This window comes from Oryctolagus cuniculus, chromosome 18, assembly GCF_051225735.1.
Source record: "Oryctolagus cuniculus isolate XC-2025 breed Fujian yellow rabbit chromosome 18, ASM5122573v1, whole genome shotgun sequence".
Taxonomy (NCBI): domain Eukaryota; kingdom Metazoa; phylum Chordata; class Mammalia; order Lagomorpha; family Leporidae; genus Oryctolagus; species Oryctolagus cuniculus.
Window position 1 is genome coordinate 63,438,528 of NC_142884.1, and position 23,069 is coordinate 63,461,596.

Genomic DNA, 23,069 nt, shown 5'->3' on the forward strand with positions numbered 1-23,069 from the left:
GGGTGGGGGGAGATCTTCTGTCCAGTTGTTCACCTCCCAGATGGCTGCGACAGCTGCGTCTGGTCCATGCTGAAGCCAAGAACCTGGAACTCTATGCTGCTTCCCCATGTAGGTGACAGGAGCCCAGGTACTGAGCCATCTGCTGCTGCCTGCCCAGGTGCATTAGCAGGGAGCTGGGTTGGAAGCAGAGCAGACAAACACTCATATATGTCATGATGACACCCCAGGTGGTGGCTTAACCCACTGCACCACAACCCTCTTTTTTTTTTTTTTTATCAAATCACTTGCGTATAAATACCCTGTTCTGCCTCTTCCAAGACAGCCAGGGTGGGAACAGGATCTCCAGGAGACCAGGGTCAGATCAATGTAGGGTACCCAATCTCACGCTGGCACAGGGCGGTGCTCAGAAAAAGCAGACGAGTGGCCTGGTGGTGAGGGGGGCCCCTCTGGCCTTTTTAGGGTGGAACTTGGTGAACCTGAAAGAGCGCAGACTCTGGAGCCAGCCAGACCCGGGTGTGTCTACCCTGAGGCTTTGCTTCGTGGCTGCCAGTGGGCCCTCGGTTTCCGTCTCCATACATGCCTCCGAGGCCTGCGGGGAGGTCCGCTCAGAGCTGTGATGAGCTGCCCTTGGGTGGTAGAGGTGAACAGCAGGAGGTGGGTTTTTGGGGCCAGAAAGAAGGCAGACCAAGCCCAGAGGAACAACTCTGTTTCTCCTTCTGGAAGGCGGCACCTAATCCAAGTGGAAATTCGCAACTTAGAAATAACACATAGTGGGCCGGCGCCGCGGCTCACTAGGCTAATCCTCCGCCTAGCGGCGCTGGCACACCGGGTTCTAGTCCCGATCGGGGCGCCGGATTCTGTCCCGGTTGCCCCTCTTCCAGGCCAGCCCTCTGCTGTGGCCAGGGAGTGCAGTGGAGGATGGCCCAGGTGCTTGGGCCCTGCACCCCATGGGAGACCAGGAAAAGCACCTGGCTCCTGGCTCCTGCCATCGGATCAGCGCGGTGCGCCGGCCGCAGCGCGCCGGCCGCGGCGGCCATTGGAGGGTGAACCAACGGCAAAGGAAGACCTTTCTCTCTCTGTCTCTCTCTCTCACTGTCCACTCTGCCTGTCACAAAAAAAAAAAAAAAAAAAAAAAAGAAATAACACATAGTAGGACATCAAATCTGTTTCAATAGCCTTTGAACTCTAAAAGACAACCCTTGCCTCACAACTACTTTCAGGGTAAGATTTCAGCACAAGAGGGCCAACTCTGTCCTTATCTCACCTGCGTGACCGCCAGGGAGCGGCTGACGCTCTACTGCACGTCCCAGACTGCTTGTGCTCCTTTGCCCTTTCTGGAGGCAAGCAGGGCTTAACTAAGCGCCTCTTCTTTGGATTTTTGATTTCTGTTGTGTTGTGTGGAAAATGGTAAGAGAGGTGGAGAGAAAGCAGAACACGGTGCGGGGCTGCTGGTAGCAATGTAAGTTGATACAGCCACCATAGAGTATGGAAGTTGCTCAGAAAGCGAGGAATAGGATTACCATCTGGTCCAGCAGTCCCACTGGTGATACAGCCAAGGAAAGCTACGTCATTGTGAGAAGATGCCTGGACTGCCATCATGGTGGCGTCACTCACGATCGCCAGGAGACGGAGTCCGTTTCTGTGATCATCACTGGGTGCATGCAGGATATGGTCCTATAGATACCATGGAATATGAGTCAGCCTTGAAAGAGAAGGAAATTGTGTTACATGCAACTCTGTGGGGAACCCACAGGAAGGGACGTTCAATGAAGTAAGCCAAGTGTCTCATGCACTCGCCTCTGTGTGGAGTCCAACAAGCTTGGACTCAGAAACGGAGTGGGGGGGAGATGTCGGGTGCTGGATGCAGAATTTCAGTTAGAAGGAGTAAGTTCATGGGTCTGTACAGCATGGGGACTGCGGTTCAGACTTAGCAATTGCTAACAGAAGGACTGGTGCTGGGGCACAGCTGGCTAAGCTGGCGCTTGAGGCACTGGCATCCCATAGCGGAGTGCCAGTTCAAGTCCTGGTTGCTCCACTTGCTTCCCAGCTTCCTGCTAGTGCCCCTAGGAAGGCAGAAGAGAATGGTCCAAGTGCTTGGGCCCTTCCAGTCACATGGGAGACCAGGATGGAGCTCCTGGTTCCTGGCTTTGGCCTGGCCCGGCCTTGGAAGTTGCAACCATTCAGGGAGGAAGCCAACAGACGGAAGACTTAGTTCTTTCTGTCCCGACCTCTCTGTGTGTCCTTTGCTTTCAAGTACATAAATAAATTTGAAAAACAAAAACCAAAAAGCCAACAACACTGAGAGTAGATGCTTAGTGTTCTCACTGTAATAAATGGTAAGCATGAGAGGTAATCCATGTATTAGTTAGCTCAACTGAGCCATGCCCCGTTGTATGCATATTTCAAAACTTTCTTGTACCTGATAAATATATACAACTTTATGCCACATTGAAAACAAAAGCATGATGCAAACAGATTCTTTCAGTTTTCCTCTGATCTTCAACCTGGGGGTGTGCATGGTGAAATTCGGGTGCTCAGAATTGCCTCCTCCTCAGTCCTGAAAGCCGACAGGGTAGAATGCAGGAAGGAGCAGGAGTGAGTAGAGTGAGGGGAGGAGAGAGTGACTGAGGCGGGGGTTAGCCAGGAGGGGCTCTGAAGGCCATGGCCAGGCATGCAAAGGGCTTCTGTGGCGTACTCCAAGATTCCTTGGGGGCGGATTCCTGAAGGGGGGGGGGTTAGTCTCTGGAAGAGTGGTTTGTGTGTATGCTCAGAATTCAGCATGATATATATATATATATATACACACACACACACACACACACATATTAGACTTACTTGAATGGCAGAGTTATGGGGGTGAGGTAGGAGTGGGGGGAGAGAGAGAGAGAAAGAGATAAATCTTCCATCTGCTGGTTCACTACCCAGATGACCACAACAGCCAGGTCTGAGCCAAGCTGGAGCCAGGAGCTTCTTCCAGGTCTCCCATCACATAGGTAGCAGGGGCCCAAGTGCTTGGGTATCCTCTGCTGCTTTCCCAGGCCGTAAGCAGAGAACTGGCTCAGAAGTGGAGCAGCCTGGATTTGAACTGATGCTCATATGATATGCCAGCGTTGTAGGCAGTGGCTCTATCCTCTATGCCACAACACCTGCCCCCAATTTTTTTTGAATTTTTTGGATTTTCTATCCTCTAGTTTGTTTCCCAAGTGCCCACAATGACTACAGCTGGACCAGGCTGAAGCCAGGAGCCTGGAATTCAAAGCCGGTCTGCAATGTGGGTGGCAGGACACAGGTTCTCACTCACATGCTGGCTACCAGGGTGCACATCACACTAGCAGGATCTCAAACCTGGTTAGTCCAGTATGGGATGCAAGCAGGATCTTCACTGCTGTGCCAAGTGCCAGCCTCCACATAAGATTGTTTTCCCTCTTATCTACTTCTAGGGATGCCTTGATTACACTGCGGTGAAGAGAACAGCACAGCTGCAGTTAGTGTATGTATCTGGATCTGAAGCCAGTGGGGCCAGTCTTGGGTTTCTGACATTGTCTTTGGGTAACTTCACCCCCAAGTCAATCGAGGCAGCACAGCTGCTCTGCCAGAGAACCATGTGCTCTGTGTCTCAGCCAGGGCTGGGCCAGAAGCGAACTGCTTATGGGGCTCAAGGCCTGGTTCTATTTGTGTTTCCTCCATGACTCTAGAAGGCGTACATCTCATGTCTGGACAAGCCTCGAGGGCTTCAGGATCATGCATGGGGGGAGCAAGTCGGTGCCCGCTTACTGTCCTTACTTAGGCCCCTGGGGCCGCCCCTGCTGTCCCTGTGCTTGGTGGGGTGCTGTGACCCGGAGGCTCCCCTGGGCTCCTTGGCCGTCTGCGGAGGGTTTTGCCCACAGCCTTGAGAGTGTTCTTGTTGCAGGAGAATGTCCTCTGCTTCTTCCGTTCTTGTCCCTTCTGTGGGCAGGGTTGAGAGTGAGAGTCCCTGGAGCCAGCTGTTGCGCTGCTCCTGGCCTCCCTCTTGGCTCTTGTCTCCGCCGGAGTCAGGCTCCGGGTGTGCCGCAGCCATCCAGCTGCGCCGACTTGGCCCACGCTGTGTTTGTGTTTGGATCTGGCGGCCAAGACGGGAGCGAGAGGGTCGTGTTGGTGTGGATCAGCCCCGGGTGTTCATCCAGGAGCAGCAGATGGGGCAGCGCTGCTGCTTTCTGGAGCCATCATGGCGTGAAGTGGAGTTGGGATGTGGGACAGATGTGTTATCTGGGAGGAATCCTGGCTCCTCTTCCAGAGGCTTGGGTCGTTGCCTGCACTGACGTGCCGAGCTGCTCTCCAGTGTGGGTTAGTGTGGAGGAGATGGTTTCTCGGGGAGGAGAAAAATTCCTCCAGGACATGAATCCTTGTCTTGGAAGCAAGGAAGTAGGCCAACTTCCATTTTACGGGATGGCGTTGTGGTGGAGCAGGCTACGCAGTGCCTGGGGTTGAGTCCTTCCTCCGCTTGATTCAGCTCCCTGCTGACGTGTCCGGGGAGACAGTAGGGGGTGGCTCTGTGCCTGGGTCCTTGCCACTTACACGCGAGACCTGGATGGCCTGGCTCCTCTTAGTGGCTGTTGTAGGTATCTGGGGGGTGAAGCAGCAGATAGAAAATTCATTCTCATCCTCGGTCTCCCTCTCTCCTTCCCTTCCTTCCTCTTTCTCTCTCTCCTCTCTCTCCCCCTTTCAAGTAGAAAAAATAACCATTTAAAAAAACTAACGATTTTATAGTAGAAGTAGAGGCGTGGAGAAGTGAAGTCAGTCATGGGTGTGATCACGGAGTGAGTAGGGTTGTTGTTAAAAATGCAGGCTTTGGGTCAGCATTCTTGAGGGCAGACCTGAGAAACTAGTTTCAGTCATACTCCCTGGTGGGGTTGCCGCTGCTGAGCTGTGATCCGGACCTGGGGTTCAGAGGTGTGGATCCTCTGGGCGTGCTGTGAGTGGGTGAGCAAGGCCCTAGACAGTGCTAGTGGTCTGTGTGCCCAGGAGAGAGAACAATACCGCTTTCTAATCAACACTACTTTAAGAAGATCTCAAAACAGCTAAAATATGAAACATGCCATTTACTAGTTGTTCTGACCATATGGTGTAAAATACCCCAATTGACAGTTCTTTTTTAAGCAGAATTAGCTAGTTAGGCTGGTTTCATGAAGCCATTAACTATCGCCCGTCTCAGATAACAGAGGCATAGGAAGTGGTATCCAAGTGTTAGGAACTCAGTGGGGCTTACAGCACAAGGCGATGGCCAGCTTATCAATTGCTGTATCCTTCCAACTAAAGCCCGTAAAATGTGCGTGTGTGTGTGTGTGTGTGTGTGTGTGTAGGTCCGCTTGGAAGGGCACGTCTGTTGTCTGTTGCCTTGTAACATGTTAGCAGAGCGGAGTTGGCAAAAGGCAATCTTTGCCATGTGCTGCTGCTCACAGGGATTTCACAATGTGGTGATGACTTGCACATCTGTGTGGAAATATATGCTACTGCCCTCGGCTGCAGGGGTTTGTGTCTTTCTCTCCTCCAGATACGATTACCCAGAGGTATGTAATAGTCCTCTAATGGGGAGCAGGTGTAAGCAGAGACGCAGGCATTTTGAACAAAGGGGTGGATGTGAACTGCAGCATGAAGGATTTGGGCTAGATACCCACACGCGCGAGGCACAGTCTGTGCTGCCAGGAATGGCAGTGAAACACGGGGGGACGGAATCAAAGCAGCGTGGTGGCACATTCTTGGAGCATTTGAAAGAAAAGGGCAGGTGGTTTTATGTCAGTGCTGTCTGTGCGGCTCCTCGCAGGTGGAGGGGGAGGGGTTCTGCATGGGCTGGAGATCATTTTCAGTTCTGTGACTCCCGAGAGCTGAATTCTGGGAGCATCTGAATAAAAAGCACGTTGAAGAGCCGCATATCACCCTCATTGACATGGGGATGCCATTTTTATTATTTTTGGCATGGAAAGGGGGAGGGGTCCAATAATTGCACAGATTCGTTCTGTCTGAAGTCTTGTTGGATGATTGGGTGATTGGACGCCTATACCTTCAGTGATAATGGGAACGGTTTTCCCAGGGGTTTGACGCACAGTAGGTAGAGAATCATCTGGACTGCTCAAGGGATCCGAAAGGCAGGCAGATACAGGGTGGGTTTCTGAAAACTTCATGGAAAATGTGTGTTATAAAAGACAGTGTAAGGATTTAAAAACGGGTTGGCATCAAAGCACTTATCTTTAATTCAGGTTCTCCAGGAACTCTGGGGAGTGTCCTCAGTATTATTTGGGTTTTTAATACTCCTTAATGTTTTCTCTTTACTGTGCTTTCTAATTGAAATCTCAGCTAGGGATACCCATTGCATTTCCTTAGTCTGGAGGATTTGGTGGACTAGACAGTAAGAAAGGATGCCTATACATTGGTCCAAAATTGCCACACTACCATTATCCTTGGCATATTCAAACCTATATCTTGAGAGAGAGTGACAATACCTAAAAATATTGGAGGTGAAACTTTTCCAGGTTTTTGGAGGATCCTGGAAATGAAATACTGTGTGTCTTCTAAATGACAAATGGCGTCTTCTTATAAACAGCACCAGTGATCACACACACGTGCACACACACACACACACACGCAGAGTCACATAAAGATGAGAGATGGGCGTTTGAGTTTCTGCTGCATATTTTCCAGGTCCATTGTGTACGGGGTCAGCAGTAGTGCATGTTCCATAACACTTGTAGCAGGCAGGCAGGTAGGAACCCGGAAAAATCCCCAGACCTCTGGCAGCTGGGAAAATCCAACTCCAAGAGGGCAGCACGCTTCCTGCTTTGGAAGACAGGAGTGAAGCAGGTGGAACAAAGAAGACAGAGACCCGAGCAGGCCGTGACAAGCCCATATTTTAAAATTGTTACCTGCGGGGATTTATGGTACCTGGGTTCCATGTTTCATTCCTGTTTTGTCTCATCAGAGAATCGACCCCTCCAGGAGCCAACCAATCAATCAGGCAGCGTCTGGGTGAGAAAACTGTGCTCCGTGCTGGTGATTGTTTTTGGTTATTAAGTCTAAGTTAGCTAGACCTGAGATAATACAACAAGTCCATCTCATCAGCTGACTGGATGACTAGGCCAGTGAGATGGGCTAGTATTTGGAAAGGAAAGACAGAGATAATGGCTTTGTCTCTCAAACATTTTTCTTCATTCACAAAGTCCTTACAATGTGCGTTTCCTGTACCAAGCAGTTTGAACATTTTTGCTCATTAAAGTTTTTCTGAAAAAGGTGCTTTTAAGTTATAGAACAAAACCCAACAAATAAATAGAATACAGGTGAAACTCACTTATTATAACCAGTATGTCATAAAGGAAAAGACATTTGACTGCTGGAGGCATAGGGAGGAGATACAGGATACAGGATTGCCTGTGTGTTGAGCAAATCCAACTTCAGGACCGCGTGGTGAAGACTGGTGAGAATTTCATCATGGACCAGCCGTGGCCAACTGGTGAGGATTTAGGAACTGTTTGTGCAAAAACGAGCTGCTTGTTGAAAAGTTGATCCCCTGCTGGGTGCAGGGCAACTTCTGGAGGCTGTGGCCACTGATGCTCTTTCCTGATGAGACAGATAAGCCATCAGCCATCGGAAACAGAATTTTTTTTTCTTACAAAAATGTCTTCCTAAACGAAAGTTCAGTTGTGTTGACTGAGCCATGGAGGAGAATCTCCCAGTTACCAGTTTACTTTAGGGTTGTTCCTCCAGCATTTAGCAATTGCACAGCCCTTTGGGATGTAGACATAGACATAAGGGAAATGTGTTTTTTTTTTTTCTTTTTTGAGGAAGTCATGTGACGTCTAAACTCTGCCCTGCTTTCCAGTGTTAGAAACAAGAAGTAGCCGATTTAATAATTGCACGAGTAACTTAGGCAGCATGTCTGGTAGGAGAGATCTTTTACTGTTTTACAGCTCTTGGTGATAAATACTCTTAGCACTGCGCAGTGTGTAAAGCCTTCGGAACCAAGAAGCCGTGCTTGGAAGGAAATGAGGGGAGCACCCGACCGGAAGACTGAGAAGCAGCTGTGAATGCCTCTAGCCCAGACATTCAGTATTTGCCCTCCGCTCTGTCCCTTACTGAGGTGTGGTTGTCTACATATGATGTTTAGGAACAGATAACAGGGATGAGGTCAGTAGCCTATCACCAAGCCTTATTTTAACGTAGGAACCATTTGAAGCAATTTTTTTAATATGTGAAGCCTGGGCCTGACTTGGCAGTAATCACAAGCAAGGGGTTGTCAGAATGTCCTTGGAAAATCCATGTTAGGACCAAACTGTGCATGGATTTCAGGCTTTTTTTTGGTACCTGAATAAACTTAATTCCATTTCCCCATAAACTTTTTGTAGTAGCCTTGCAGACTAGTGCAGGAGGAGTGACTGGAGGATACTTAATTTTACAGGGAAGGGGAGAGGGAGGAGGAGGGATCCAAGTTGAAATGCAGGTGCCTGAGAAAGGGTCTAACAGGACCCAGAAGTGGAAAATTGAGGAAGATGACAGAGTTGAAAGGTACAACAGTATTTCAGATAAAACTTTATGGATTCCTTCCAGCAACGCGTGGATTGCAGTTGGAGCTAAGTCACTGGTTTTGTGCATAATGTGTTCCACAGCCCTTAGGAGATGCCAGATGTGTGTATGTATTGTGTTCTTTGGATAGACAGCACTAATGAGAGCCTGCACATGTTCACTTTCCTACACTGGCAATCAGCTCCAGCTCTGAGGGGCCCAGGCATAAGGACATCCTCTAGGTTCAGTGCATCAGGGGCTCCCCTGTTGGGTGCAGCAATAATAATTTTGGCAAAAGAAGTTGCATAAAACATTTGTTTATTTAAATATTACATGGTCATTACCCATAGAGAAGTTGCTCCAATTTTAGGCTTGGATCTCTGCGACCTCTTTTGCATTTCTTGCTCCAACCCTTAGAGTGCATACTGCTTCGGCTTAAAGGAAAATGAAAAGGTCACGCGGCATTGAGTTGACCTTAAAGGAGTAAACAATTAATCTAAGATCACAGTGTAGTCCTTTTATGAAGCTCAGTTCTGTTTGCTTTTGTTTTTTTGGCCAGCAAGACTAAGGCATCCAAGTGCTTTGGTCTTCATAATACTGTCTTTCCTCCACTTGTGTTAATGCAGATATTAAGTCTAATAGTATCTACTTAGCATAAACAAGAAGATAAAAATGATTTCTATGATTGAAATGTTTGTTATTTTAGCATTAAGCATCCTCCTCCTCCCGTGCGTTTTGCATTTTAATCCACTCGGTGCTTGGTTTGGGGATTGCTAGATTAGTTTTAATCCCCTGTCTAATCGTGGAGTGTGGTGAGAGTTATTACACAGGCAGGGTTTGGTTCTTGGATTTAAGAGGGCTCACGTGCACTCTTCATGCATATTAAATTTGGAAAACCACCAGTTCAGTATAAAAGGTTGGAGAGACATCCTTTATCTCAGAACGGCTCTCTTTAGGCACACAAAGTACAGGCGGCATTTACTACATTAATGAAAAGAAAATTGATTACAAGTGTTTCCCTCTTTTGGGGTCAGACTAATGTTCTCAGAATCTTGTGTGTATGCTTTTTATTTCCTACTTAAAATGTGCTTCACTATCATTTGAGAGTGGTCTAGATACTTTGTTTCTTTCTTGGGAGGCCAGCTCCAGAGGAAAGATACTTTACTCTGTAATGGGTTCTTCCCAGGGAAAATGGGAGAAAGTTGAGTACTACCCAACGGGGGGAATAAATGTTTTTCAGAAACTACAGGACAATGGGATAGTTTACTCTTCCTGGGGAACCTAATTGGCAGCTTTTCTTCAAGTTGACATATGAAAAAGCTACAGTTTTGAAGATTGGAGGTTTATTATTATTACTTAAATATCGGCAAATGGAAAACATGTAAGATTCTGATTAGTAGGAGGCTTGAAATCAGAATACTGTGATCTCCCTCTTTTTGTTGGTTAATGAGTATTAATGCTGGTGCTCTACATGAAGTGATATCTCAGATGATCTTCCTCTGTTCTTCCCAGGGAATTTCACCCTGGGGCCAGAAGTGAGTTGTAATTGTAGCATGTGATGAATAGACAGGTACTGGGGACAGCCTGTGCCATGGGGACGGAAGTTCAGATTGTTGTGAGTGACTCACAGAACTTGAGCTTCCACTGGAGGAATTGAACCTGTGACTCAGAGGGTCTTCATCTTTCCAGGCTGGGGTGGGTGTTTGGCCTAGTGGTAAGGCCTTGCTTGGGATGCCCATATCCAGTGTGCAAGCCCTGGCACCGTTCCTGGTTCCCGCGTTCTGCTGATGTGCATCCTCGTGGGTAGCAGGTGACGGCTGAACTATTTGGGTTCCCACACCCCAGTGGAAGAACTGGATGGAGCTGCTGGGTCTTGCTTGGTCTAATCCAGCCCCAGCTCTGGTAATCATCTGGGGAGTGAACATGTAAACTAGAGATTATTGTCTCTGTTTCTCTGCCTTTGAAATAGATAAAATAAATAGAAAAAAACACTAGAACTGTGAGTCCTGATTGTCTGAAGTGAGCAGGGAGCAGTCTGCTAATAAAAACAGAGGTGCTCCAATGAGGGAAAAAGTTGTGTTTACTCAACAGCCATATTTAAAATGTCTAAAACAGTGATTTCAGAGTCCAAGAGAGTCTTTCCGTGTCCTCTATTTTTTCCCTCAAAGCTTGACTTTTGGCTTTATTTCCAAATTCTCTTTATCTATTTGGTGTTAACTGTGAATGTAAATGACCTCCAAGTTAATGTAACTGGTGTTCTTGAATAAGAAAAATATTTTTTTGGAATATTACTAGCACTGTGATTTTAAATTTCACTCAGTGTGACTTTTTAATATAAGGAATATAAGAAACTTAATGGAAAAATGGAATTAAAAGATCAGTTTACTCTGCATAAAAGAATCTCAAAATCCAGGCACAGTTTTTAAATAATATGCATTCTCCATGAAATTGTCAAATACTCCTCATGTGTACATTGATAATATAAATGTGCTTTATGAGAATTTTGCCAAATTTGGACCCCTAGTTTCAGATTTGTAATGTGTCTGAGCATCAGTGGTTCAATTTGATACTCTCTAGGGTACCTTTTGACCATGTGGTTCTGTGAGCCTGAGTTAATTTTCAGATGGAAAGCTGTAAAGTTATTAAATTTCTGTTTTGAAAACTCATCCAGTTTAAGTTGTGCAATATTTCTTTCCTAGTGAATAAAGCATTGGTGTATTGGTGTTTTCTTTTGTATGTCATCGCCATCCAAACATCAGCTGTGTGAGGGCTCAGGCATTGTCTTTCTAGCTCGTTGTTGCTGCCCCAAATTGGATGGATAGATGGATGGAGATGTCCGTGTCTCTGATAAGTTCTAGACAAAAACTTCTTCTTTTTTTTTTTTTTGACAGGCAGAGTGGACAGTGAGAGAGACAGAAAGAAAGGTCTTCCTTTGCCGTTGGTTCATCCTCCAGTGGCCGCCACGGCTGGTGCGCTGCGGCCGGTGCATTGCACTGATCCGAAGCCAGGAGCCAGGTGCTTCTCCTGGTCTCCTGTGGGGTGCAGGGCCCAAGCACTTGGGCCATCCTCCATTGCACTCCCGGGCCACAGCAGAGAGCTGGCCTGGAAGAGGGGCAACCAGGAAAGAATCCGGCGCCCCAACCGGGACTTGAACCCGGTGTGCCGGCGCCGCAAGGCGGAGGATTTGCCTAGTGAGCCGCGGGCGCCGGCCAGACAAAAACTTCTTGATAGGCCCTACAGACTTAGAAAATGTGTTCTTTGTAAACATTTGGAAATTTGGATTTGGATCTAGGGGCCACAATTAAGGTATTTTATATTCCTATCATATATATAATTAATATAGGAAATGATAGATCTGAATAAAAATAAAAATCACAAAGGTGGGCAAATGGACATGTAGGATATTTTAAGAGAAAATTTTGAGGTTACTTTTTCTGATTTAGTAAATAAAGCATAAATGCACCATAGAACAGTGCTCTTTGAGTTTAAGATGTATACAGATTACCTGGGAATCATATTAAGGTGCAGAATCTAATGCTGTAGACCTGAAGTAGTGCTCAAGATTGTATTTTTCTAAAATAGTCTCAAGTGATGCTGATGTAGCCCTATGAATAGCAAGGCTCTAGCAATGTAAAAAGTGCCACTGGTCATGCATTTATTAAAATTAAAAAGAAAACCCCACCAACCTGAGATAGCAGTATGAAATACACCTCCTCCAAGAATCTTTTCCCAATGAGTCACTCAAATATTGACTGTGCATCTACCAGTCCCTGTGTGTGTTATAATTTTGGTGCTGTGTTACAGTTTGGAGCACACTTAGTTGTTTCCCATGTGAAATCCTTGAGGGCAAGGGTTGTGTCTTAAATTATTACTCACCTGATCTCAGAAAGTCCACTCTCTTTGAGACGCATCAGCAATATCACTTTGTCTACTGTTTGGAGGTGAGAACTGCAATATACTTGAAAGGACTATGAAGCAATTCTTATTTTTAATTGTGAAGTATGACAAAGACATAAAATAGTGTATATGTACAACTTACCTATGAATCTTACAGTGAACGCTCATGTATCCACTTGGTGTGTGGATCTCTGCCTTCTGAAAAGGTAGCCAGGAAATTTAATTATTCATTGGATTTTTGCATGTTTTTAAGTGGGTCTATAGGTTCCTTAGAGAGTGTTTTTCTTTTTACATTGTTTTTGCATTTTATGAGAATAGAAATATACAGCATGTATTCTGTGAATTGCTTCATTTTGGAGTATAACAAAGTATTTTAGGCACCCATCGATGTTTATATGTTGTTGTAGACATGTAAAAGATAAGTCTTTCTGTAATATGTATCTGGAAATGAATTCCTAACACTCATCCTAGCAGTATGAGGTCCATAATGTTCCATTTCCTTTTTTTTTTTTTATTTTTTATTTTTGACAGGCAGAGTGGACAGTGAGAGAGAGAGACAGAGAGAGAAAGGTCTTCCTTTGCCGTTGGTTCACCCTCCAATGGCCGCCGCTGCAGCCGGCGCACCGCGCTGATCCGATGGCAGGAGCCAGGATCCAGGTGCTTTTCCTGGTCTCCCATGGGGTGCAGGGCCCAAGCACCTGGGCCATCCTCCACTGCACTCCCTGGCCATAGCAGAGAGCTGGCCTGGAAGAGGGGCAACCGGGACAGAATCCGGCGCCCCGACCGGGACTAGAACCCGGTGTGCCGGCGCCGCAAGGTGGAGGATTAGCCTATTGAGCCACGGCGCCGGCTCTCCATTTCCTTTTAAAATCTAAAAAATTTTGTCAGACTTACATAACATGATTATCTTAACCATTTTAAGTGTGCAGTGCAGTAGAATTGAGTATATTTGTATTGTTGTGTGATCAGTCTTCAAGACTTGTTCATCCTGCACAACTGGAGTTTGATAGCCATTAAACATTAACTCTGTTTTTTTCCCTCCACACCAAACCCTCTTTAAGCTTTTGATTTGCATTTCCCAAATGGTTAGTGATGGACATTTTTTTATACACTTCTTAGCCTTCTATATCTTCTTTGGGGAATTGTCCTTGACCTATTTTAAAATTAGGTTATGTGGGTTCATTATTGTAGGAGTTTTAAAATATTTTTTGTATATTAACTCTTGATCAGACATGTGACTTAGAAGTATTTTCTTCCTTTCACTCTGTTGTGTCCTTTGATGCACAGATATAGGAAAGTTTGCTGTAGTCCATGTAATCTATTTCTATACTTGTTGTTTTTGGTATCAGATTCAAGACATCATTACCATATCCAATGTAATCAAAATTTTCTCTTAAGTTTTCTTGTAAGAATTTTGTAGTTCTAAATCTTACATTTCAGTCTTGGAACAATTTTGAATTAATTTTCAATGTGATATAAGATAGAATCCGCTTACTTCTTTTGCATATGAGTATCTAGTTTTGCCAGCATTATTGTTGAAAATACTACCACTTTCCCTTGAATGGTCTTTGCAACCTTGTCAAAAATTATTAGATGACTTATGTCAGTATTTATCTCTGACACTCTGTTCTCTTCCTTGGTGTGTATGTCTGTATGCTAGCATTACTGTTTTGTTTTCGATAGGTCTCTAGTAAGTTTGGAAACTAGAAAGTAGGAGATTTCCACTTGGCTCCTATTTTTCAAGATTATTTTGGCTCTTCGGTTTCCTTGAGAGTCCAGATGAATTTGATGGGTATTTCTTTTTCTTCAAAAAATACCATTGGGATTTTTATAGGAATGGCATTGATTCTGTAGATTACTTTGGGTAGTATTGCATCATAACATTATTAAGTCTTCCAATTCTTGGATAGAAAATGTTTTTCCATTTGTGTCATCTTAAATTTCTTTCAGCAGTATGTTACATTTTTCAGTTTACAAGTTTTTCACCTCCTTGATTAAGTTTATTACTGAGTACTTGTATTTTACTTTTTGAAGTTACTATAAATAATACATTTCATGATTTCCTTTTTAGATGATTTAATTGTTATTTACAAGCATGGCTGATTTTTTTTTAAAAGGTTTATTTTAAAGTCAGAGTTAGGGATGGGGAGAGGCAAAGAGGAAAATGGAGGAAGTGGGTAGAAAGAGAGACACACATACATACACACACGAAGAGGGATCTGCCATCTGCTGGTTGACTCCACAGATAGCCACAATGGCCAGGGCTTGGCCAGGTCAGAGCCAGGGGCTTCGTCCAGGTCTCCCACATGGGTGCAGGGCCCAAGCAGTAGTGCCATCCTCCGCTGCTTTCCCAGGCCTGAAGCAGGGAGCTGGGTCAGAAGTGGAGCAGCCGGGAGTTGAACTGTTGCCCATATGCGATGCCAGCATCACAGGTGGGTGGCTTTACCCACTATATACAACACAACAGATTATTGTTTGTTGATTTTTGTATCTTGCAACTTTGCCAAATTCATGCATTGGTTCTAACAGCTTGCATGCATAATCTTCACTGTTCTCAGTATATAAAATCAGGCTGTCCTCAAGCACTCTAATTGGGGTGTCTGCTGTGTGTTTTTCCTGCCTGTTCACTCCGGCAGGACTTCAAGGACTGTGTTGAACAGGAGCGCTGGGTGGGCATCCTTGTTTTGGTCCTGATCTTCGAGAACGTGCTTTTCCACCTTGCACTGTTGAGTATGATGAGGGCTGTGAGCTTGTCATATGTGGACTTCATTGTGTGTTTCAGAATAATTGTGCTTTGTTGTTGTTGCTCACCTCCATAGTTTTAAATAGCAATGTAGTAAAAAATAAACTCTCCAACAAGTCAAGGTTGTCAGGATTTCTACTGTACTACTTAATGAGTTGTCCTATCACTGCTCCATAGGTTCTCTTTACTCTTGGTTTTTAATAACACAAGTGAGGTGACTTCATTGTTGGCAGAATTATTTTTATAAAAATTTATTTGAGGGGTAGAAGTACAGAAAGGGAGAGACAGAGATATTCAATCTGCTGGTTCACTCCCCAAATGGCTGCAATGGCCAAAGCTGAGCCAATCCGAAGCCAGGAGCTAGGAGCTTCTTCCAGGTCTCCCACATGGTTACAGGGGCCCAAGCACTTGGGCCATCTTCTACTGCTTTCCCAGGCCATAGCAGAGAGCTGGATCTGCAGAGGGAGCAGCTGGGATACAAACTGACCCCTAATTCCTTTTATTTTCGCCCTGCACTGACTGGAGACTCCAGTCTGGTGATGAACAGTGGGATGAGATAGTGGAGTCTTTGTCACATTTCTGATCTTCAATGTGAATGCTTTCACTGTCCAGTAAGAATAATGTTGGCTGCAGTGCGTATGTGTCTGTAAGCAAGTCAACACCAGTTAATTCTGACCAGAGAAGTTGGAAAGAACTTTGAAAAAGTTAAACTTGATCTGAAAATTGAGTAGTTAAAATGTGTCATAGCCATGTGACGTGTAATTCCTAGACTGTGCCAGTTAATGAAAGAAAAGACTGGGAGGGTTAATACAATTCTGAGTTTTTTATTTGTGAATTCCTCACTCGTGTGTGTGTGTGTGTGTGTGTACATCTCTGAATATAACAAAGCGAAATCAGTCATTTTCGTTTCTCAGCTTCCTTTGTAATTGATGTATGCATAGTCTTTCTCTAATTCCAACCTGGGACAAAATGAATGTAGTAGACCTTACATGTTCACAGAGTTGGGGTCTTTGCATGAGGAGTAGCAGTGGGGTTCAGGTTATTCTTAGGCTGTACGGACCTTATCAGTTCTGGAATTCTGTGAGACTGAAAGGTGGTCCATAGGACATAGGTGTTACATGCTTAGCTATCGACCACCACCATTCTAGAATGTTCCTCCCTCTCTCCATGAGCCTGCCGGCACCCTTGCCCACACCTGTGGGCTGGGTGAAGATGAGCATTGGCTTAAACACACTTTATTTTAAAGCAGATTGATTTTTTAAAATGTTCATTTATTTGAACATCAGAATTCGAGAGAGGGAGAGAGAGCTTCCATCTCCTGGTTCAGTCCCCGGATAGCTGCAATGACCAAGGCTGGGCCAGGCTAAAGCCAGGAGGCAGGTGCTTCACCTGGCTCTCCACGTGGGTAGTAGGAGCCCAAGCTTGGGCCATCTCCCACTGCTTTTCCAAGGCCATTAGCAGGGCATTGGATTGGAAGTGGAGCAGCTGGGACATGAACCAGGGCCCATGTGGGATGCCGGTGTTGCAGGCAGTGGCTTTACTCGCCATACCACAACACCAGTCCCAACCTAAGCATATTTTTGTCTGTGAAAATTAGGAATTGGAAGCAAAATAAAGACAGGCATTTTCTCCTGCAGCTGGTGAACCTGAACCATGGAAGTTCAGTCGCCGTGGCTTGGCTGACTGTGCCCACTGTGGGAACTATAGATAAGAGAAGATGATGATGCTGAGAAGAGAGAAGAATTGCAAGACACCAGGGTGAGTGAGGGGAAGAAGGGACACCAGGGTTCCTGATGCCATTCCTCTTCTTCATTCCAGTTTCTTTATGAACCTTTTTTTAAAATAAAGTTTGGGTTCCATTAAATATCCTAATATCCTTAAAATGTCCTTTTTTCACTCTTTGCAAAGGTCTTAAGGTGCCGTAAAATTTGGCATCTAATGCACTGTATTTAAATTGTGGTTTTATTGCATGTTAGGTTTATGACCTGAACAGGTTACTTAACCCTTCTAAACCTCAGTCTTTGCCCCTGTAAAGTGGGTTATGGGGACTTGTGCTTCTAAAGTGTTCATGAAGATTTGAGTCAATGGATGTAGAACAGTTGATACAGGGTAGATTTTCAATGATAGTTATTACCTTTAAGATTGCTTTCCCATTGTGGTATGATAACTGATAGCCTCTTATTGACATATTTCCTATCAGAGGGCCTTTTCTACCTTATGTTACTGTGTCTTGAATCAGCTGGTCTTCCAGTGAGCTTTCATGTTTCCTGGCAGGATGAATTCTAGCACGGACACGTTTGTATCCTGCTGTAGATACCCTTGCAGAGTTTGTGCGCACTCACTGTTTTTGTATGGGATAAATACTTCTGGGGCTCTCTAGTGAGGGAAAAGCAGCAGAGCCCTGAGTGGACTGGCCCAGCCGTTCCTAGTGACCGCTGTCTTCATCATGCTGGTCAGGCACACACTCTGATGGACCGTCCCCAAGTGAGGAGTTCTGCCCTCAGCGAGGTCCCAAAGGCTCTGTGTTGTCACAACTGTAGTTTATAAAGTCACCTCCTATAAGAACGCCTGGTGTGTGCAGAGGTCTAAGCCAAGGTTTGGCGGCTGAGCAGGGGAGAGAGGTCCCAAGTCTGTGATTCCGTGCTTGTGACAGATGCCGCAGCAGCTTGAGGCTCTGCGGAAAACATTGTGAAGACCGTTATTTTGGATTATCTAGAATAGTCTGGACAACCAATAACTATCATGGGGCATTTTACCGGATTAACAAAAATGTGGAACTGAAGGAGAAAGATGCCACATTCTCTCCCTGAGTGATGATGAACTTCTTAGAAAGTTCTAAGACATCATGGTCAAACCTGTGAAATGGGTGGTGTGGGGACCGTGGGCCACTCTAACAGGCAAGAGTGATTTGGGTAAGGTAGGTTGGAAAGAGTTGCGGCTTTGATATCCAAACACCCGGGGTTTGAGTTTGTTTGCATTTGTTTCTGCTCATGCAACTCGAGTCACCGCTGCAGCCTCACCGGGTCTCTACTGTGAACTGGCAGTGACCAGTCCCGTCTCCTTCCCGTCTCCGTGAGCTCAAATAGGGCAGAGAGGTAAAATGGTTGTGGAATCTGAGAAAGGAAGAGTACTAAATAAACACAAGACGTTTTTGGGATTAGGATCAAGGGAAACAGGAAGTAGGAAATACCTAGTTACTGGTCCTCCTAGGACTCCTGGGGTGCCAGTCGTGTCCTGTTCTGAATGTGGGTGTTGCTTGTGAGTGTGTTCACAGGATAAAAGCCTCACCTGGACACTGATGTGCATATTTCTTGGCATGCAGATTGTATTTCAATAAAATGTTTAAAAAGGGAAAACGATCCCTCCTATCAGTTGATTGCAACTTGTGACATGAGATGCACATAACTCCTTATTATTTTCATCAAGATAAAAACCGAAATAAGCTTAATATTCAGAAAGCCCATCTTACTGGCCTGAGGTTTTTTTGTTTGTCTACATCTTCACATTTTTGAAATACCTTTCATATTAACCAGACAGTTCACCCTGTGAACTTCCACTTCTAAAAAGATGAAATAGGCATATTTTGGTCTCTTCCTGCTACTAAGTACAGCTTAAAAACCCTGGGCATTAAATAAAAAACAAACACGAGAAAATGGAAAGCATGGATGTAGGCAGGGTGGGGACCCTAGGATCAAAGGAAGGGTATGGCGAAGAGTTGGATGCTTTTTTGTTTCATATGAGGGGTCTTTGAAAAGTTCATAGAAAACTGGAGAAACTATGCATGGATCTCAAAAAATGTTGCAGCAAAATAAATATACCTGCTAGTTCTATTTTCCATGGATTGTTTTTTTAAATAAGTTTTTTTTTAAGGCTTTTATGTATTTGAGAGGTAGAGTTACAGACAGTGAGAGAGGTCTTTCATCCACTGGTTCACTCCCCAATAAGCCACAATGGCTGGAACTGACTGATTTGAAGCCAGGAGCTTCTTCCGGGTCTCCCATGTGGGTGCAGGGGCCCAAGCTCTTGGGCCATTTTCTACTGCTTTCCCAGACCACAGCAGAGAGCTGGATCTGAAGAGGAGCAGCCGGGAGTAGAACTGGTGCCCATCTGGGATGCTGGTGCCGCAGGTAGAGCATTAACCTACTTCCCCACAGCGCGGGCCCCTTCCATGAACTTTTGAAATTCCCTCATACATCCCACCCTGGGCAACCTGGAAATGCCGGTCTGTACAAAGAAGGACCCGAGGAAAAGGCTGCCATTTCTAGCCAGATGATCAGAGAAGACATACACTAACAAGACGGAAACTGGAGACGAAATACTAGTTGGTGAGATCTGCTGCAGCAATGTGTCGTCAAGTCAGAAGCTTGAACAGCAAGTTCCCGTCTCCCAGTTGGAGAGGCTAGATGATAAAATTTGTGAGTATGGAAAATTAAAAACAACTGGGGCCAGCTCTGTGTGGCCTGCAATGCTGGCTTCTCACATTGGAGCACTGTTTTGAATTCCTGGCTGCTCTGCTGCTTCCAGTACAGTGCCCTGCTCCTGCACCTGGGAAAGCAGCGGAAGATGGCCCGAGCACCTGGGCCCCTGCACCCAAGTGGGAAATCTGGATGAAGCTCTGGGATCCTGACTTTGGCCTGGACTAGTTCTGGCCACTGTAGCCATTGGGAGAGTGAGCCAAGATGGAAGAATGATTCTCTCTCTCTCTTTCTCTCTCTGACCCCCTTCAAATAAATAAATGTATCTTTTGAAAAAGTAAAATTCAAAAGAATCCAATTGATAAATTTTCCAAATTAATAAAAACTTAGCATGGTTGCTGGGAACATTCAGTTGGAAATAATGACCTGCATAGCTAATACTAGCAATAAATAGAAAACAGATCAAAAGTAGATGCCATTTCTAACAGTAGCAAAAATATGAAAATAGTAGGAGGAAGTCAAACTAAAGTTTTATAGTGTCTATAATCAAAATCCATAAAGCTTCATTGAAGAGATAAAATTTTTAAAAAGCTATATTAAGCAACATTGAAGAGAATCTAAATAAATGGAGAACAATAGTATGTTAATAAATTATGGTAATTCTCCCAAAGTTGATCTGAAACTTCAGTGCAGGCTCAAAATCTCAACTTAAAAAAAAAGAGACATTTGTACCAATGCAAAGGATAAAGTATTGCCAAAAGCTTCTTATTTTAAAAAAAGATTATTTATTTATTAGGTAGAATGATGAGGGAGGGAGGGAGGGGGGAAGAAGAAAGGGGGAAGGAGGGAGAGAGAGTGGGAGGGAGAGAGAGAGAGAGAGAGGAAGAGAGAGAAGAGAGATTGAGATCTTCCATCTGTAGGTTCACTCCCCAAATGTCCACAACAGCCAGAAGCCAAGAGCTCCATCTGGGTCTCCCATGTGGATGTCAGGGAATCAAGTACTTGAGCCATTGTCTACTTTTGCTCAGATTTATTAGCAGAGAGCGTGGTTGGAAGTGGACCCACCAGGACTCAAGCTGGCCCTCTGACATGGGATGCCCATGTCTAATGCAGTGGGTTAAGCGGCTGTGCCACGACACTTGTCACTGCAAAGACCTTTTTAAAGAAAGATACGCTTGGGACTTCTTCATGAGATGTGAAGATGATCAGACTCCACCGGGACAGTCTAGAAACGGTACAGGTGTGGAACTACCCAGAAAGTGGAGAGGGAAAACAACCTGTGTGCATACACTGGATGTTCGGATTAGCGGGGACATAAACTCTTCAGTAAACAACACTGGGAAAATTAGCTACCTCTATGAAGCAAGAAATGAAATTGGATCTGGATCTCCAGTGTACAAATAACAAATTTCCAGAAGAATAAAAGCCTGAAGATGTCATAGGCAGTAAAGCTTTTATTTTAAACTTTACTTTCACTTCACTTGAAAGACAGAGAGAGATACATCCACACAAAGAGATCTCTCATCTGTTGGTTCATTCCCCAAATGCCCACAGCATTTGGGACTGGGATAGGCCAGAGCCAAAAGCTCCGAATTGAACCCAGCCCTTCCTTGTGGGGCCAGACACACAAGTACTTGGGCCGTCAACTTTTGCCTCCCAGGTTGTGCATCAACAGGAAGTTGGATCTGAAGTAGAGCTGGTACTTGCACCAGGCGCTCTGATATGGAACGCAGGTCTCCCAAGTGATGGCCCAGCCACTGCACCAAATGTTCACCCTGTCAATAAAGCTTTTAGAACTAATTTAGGAAAATATCTTTGTGTCCACAGGAGGAGGCAAAATTTGTTAAAAATACTTACCATAAAATATAAATAAACAGGACTATATTAAAATAACAAACTTATCAAAAAAAAAATGAGAGAAAAAAACATCTCACAGGGGAGAGAGTGAGCAAATGTAACTGACCTAAGAGTGGTGTCCAGAACATAGGAAGAATTCTGGCAAACGAAGGAGAAAAACACACAAAAAAGGATGAGATTTGGATCTTCACCAAGGAGGAAGCCAACTGATCAGTCCACATACGCCAAAATACTTAGCCACACTGGTGATCAAGGTTACTGCAGGTTAAGACCAGAAGGAGAAGTTTTTTCACACCCGACATTTCACAGCCTGGCTGTGTGTCCATCTGTCTGTCCGTCCATCCTTGCTTTCCCTTTCTTCCTCCCTTCCTTAATTTTTGAGATAGCATTTTAAATTTATAGTCAAAGGTGCAATGCTTCACTAAATAAAGAGTTCAGAAGTGAAAAGGAGAAGACCACTGTTGAGGTGGAATATAGACGGGGGCTATAAACAATAACCAACCCCCAAAATGTCAATTTCACTCATAAACGGTAAGCTTTTTGTACTGTTTGTGTATATTATCTACCACAAATCAGAGAAAACGTGAGATTTGTCCTTGTGGGTCTGGAGTATTTCACTAAGCATAACCTCAAGTTGCATTCATTTTGTTGCAAAACTCAAGATTTCGTTCTTTGGTGTGGCTGATGCTCCATCGTGTATACATACCACATTTGTCTTTATGCAGTCATGGGTTCATGGAAATCCAGGGTGGTTCGAAAGTTGGCCAAGACAAAGCACACTAGGAGCACTGCTGATGGCAGTGACCATGGGACAAGCACTGGGCAAGAGCTGGGTCTCCCCGGTCACTCCCTCATGCACTTAGATACCACATTCCTACACGTGGCTGTAGGTTCTCTGAAAAAAGCCTCATCCTTGAGATGTGGACAAGAATGTTCACAGGAGGATTGTTGATAATTGCCTCAGAGCAGAAAGAATCCAAACGTCCACCACCAGTGGAAATGGATCAGTAAGGAATAGGGCGAGCACTGGGCATAGCAGTGAAGGCGCTGCTCGGGGCACCCACATCCCGTGTTGTGGGCATGGGCTTTGATGGGCAAGCATGGGATGGGGCAGTGTGGTTTGTCCGACAACGGTAAAATTCTGTTTCTTGGTCTGCTTAGAGGTAACAGGGGCGTTTGGTTGACAATGTTCTTTCCAGTGGTGTCTGTCTGGTCCCGTTCTGTATGCCTGATATATTTCACAGCTAAAGTGTATGAGTGAATTTTAGGCGTTTTGGCTTATCTGTTCATACCTAATATGGAAATGGCAGAGACGAGAACGTGTGCATGGAAGCCACAAAGTGTTGCTATCTTCTCTTTAAAACTGTTGTTTTCAGGGGCAGGCGTTTGGTGTAGTGGTTCTGATACTGACTGAGACACTCATGTCCCACACTGGAGAGCTGGTGTTCGATCCTGTCTCTGTTTTCAATTCCAGCTTCCTGCTGCTGCACACCTGGGAGGCAGCAGATGAAGAGTCAAGGAGCTGGGCTTATACCGCCTTTGAAAAAGACCTGACTTGAGTTTCTGTCGCTCCCCCTCTTCGTGGAGGAGCAACACAGGACCCTGCGCTGTTCTTTCGTCTGCTCGGC

General features: G+C 45.1%; 1 long non-coding RNA gene across 13 annotated transcripts in view; it reads left to right on the forward strand.

The window, feature by feature from the left end:
- The window catches only part of LOC138846800 (uncharacterized), a 773,267-nt gene that overhangs the window by 113,905 nt on the left and 636,293 nt on the right, over positions 1-23,069 (forward strand). For all 13 annotated transcript variants that reach the window (XR_016225367.1, XR_016225366.1, XR_016225369.1 and 10 more), the window contains one exon: positions 16,807-16,927. This is a non-coding gene — a long non-coding RNA (uncharacterized LOC138846800). The remainder of the gene's footprint in view (positions 1-16,806; positions 16,928-23,069) is intronic.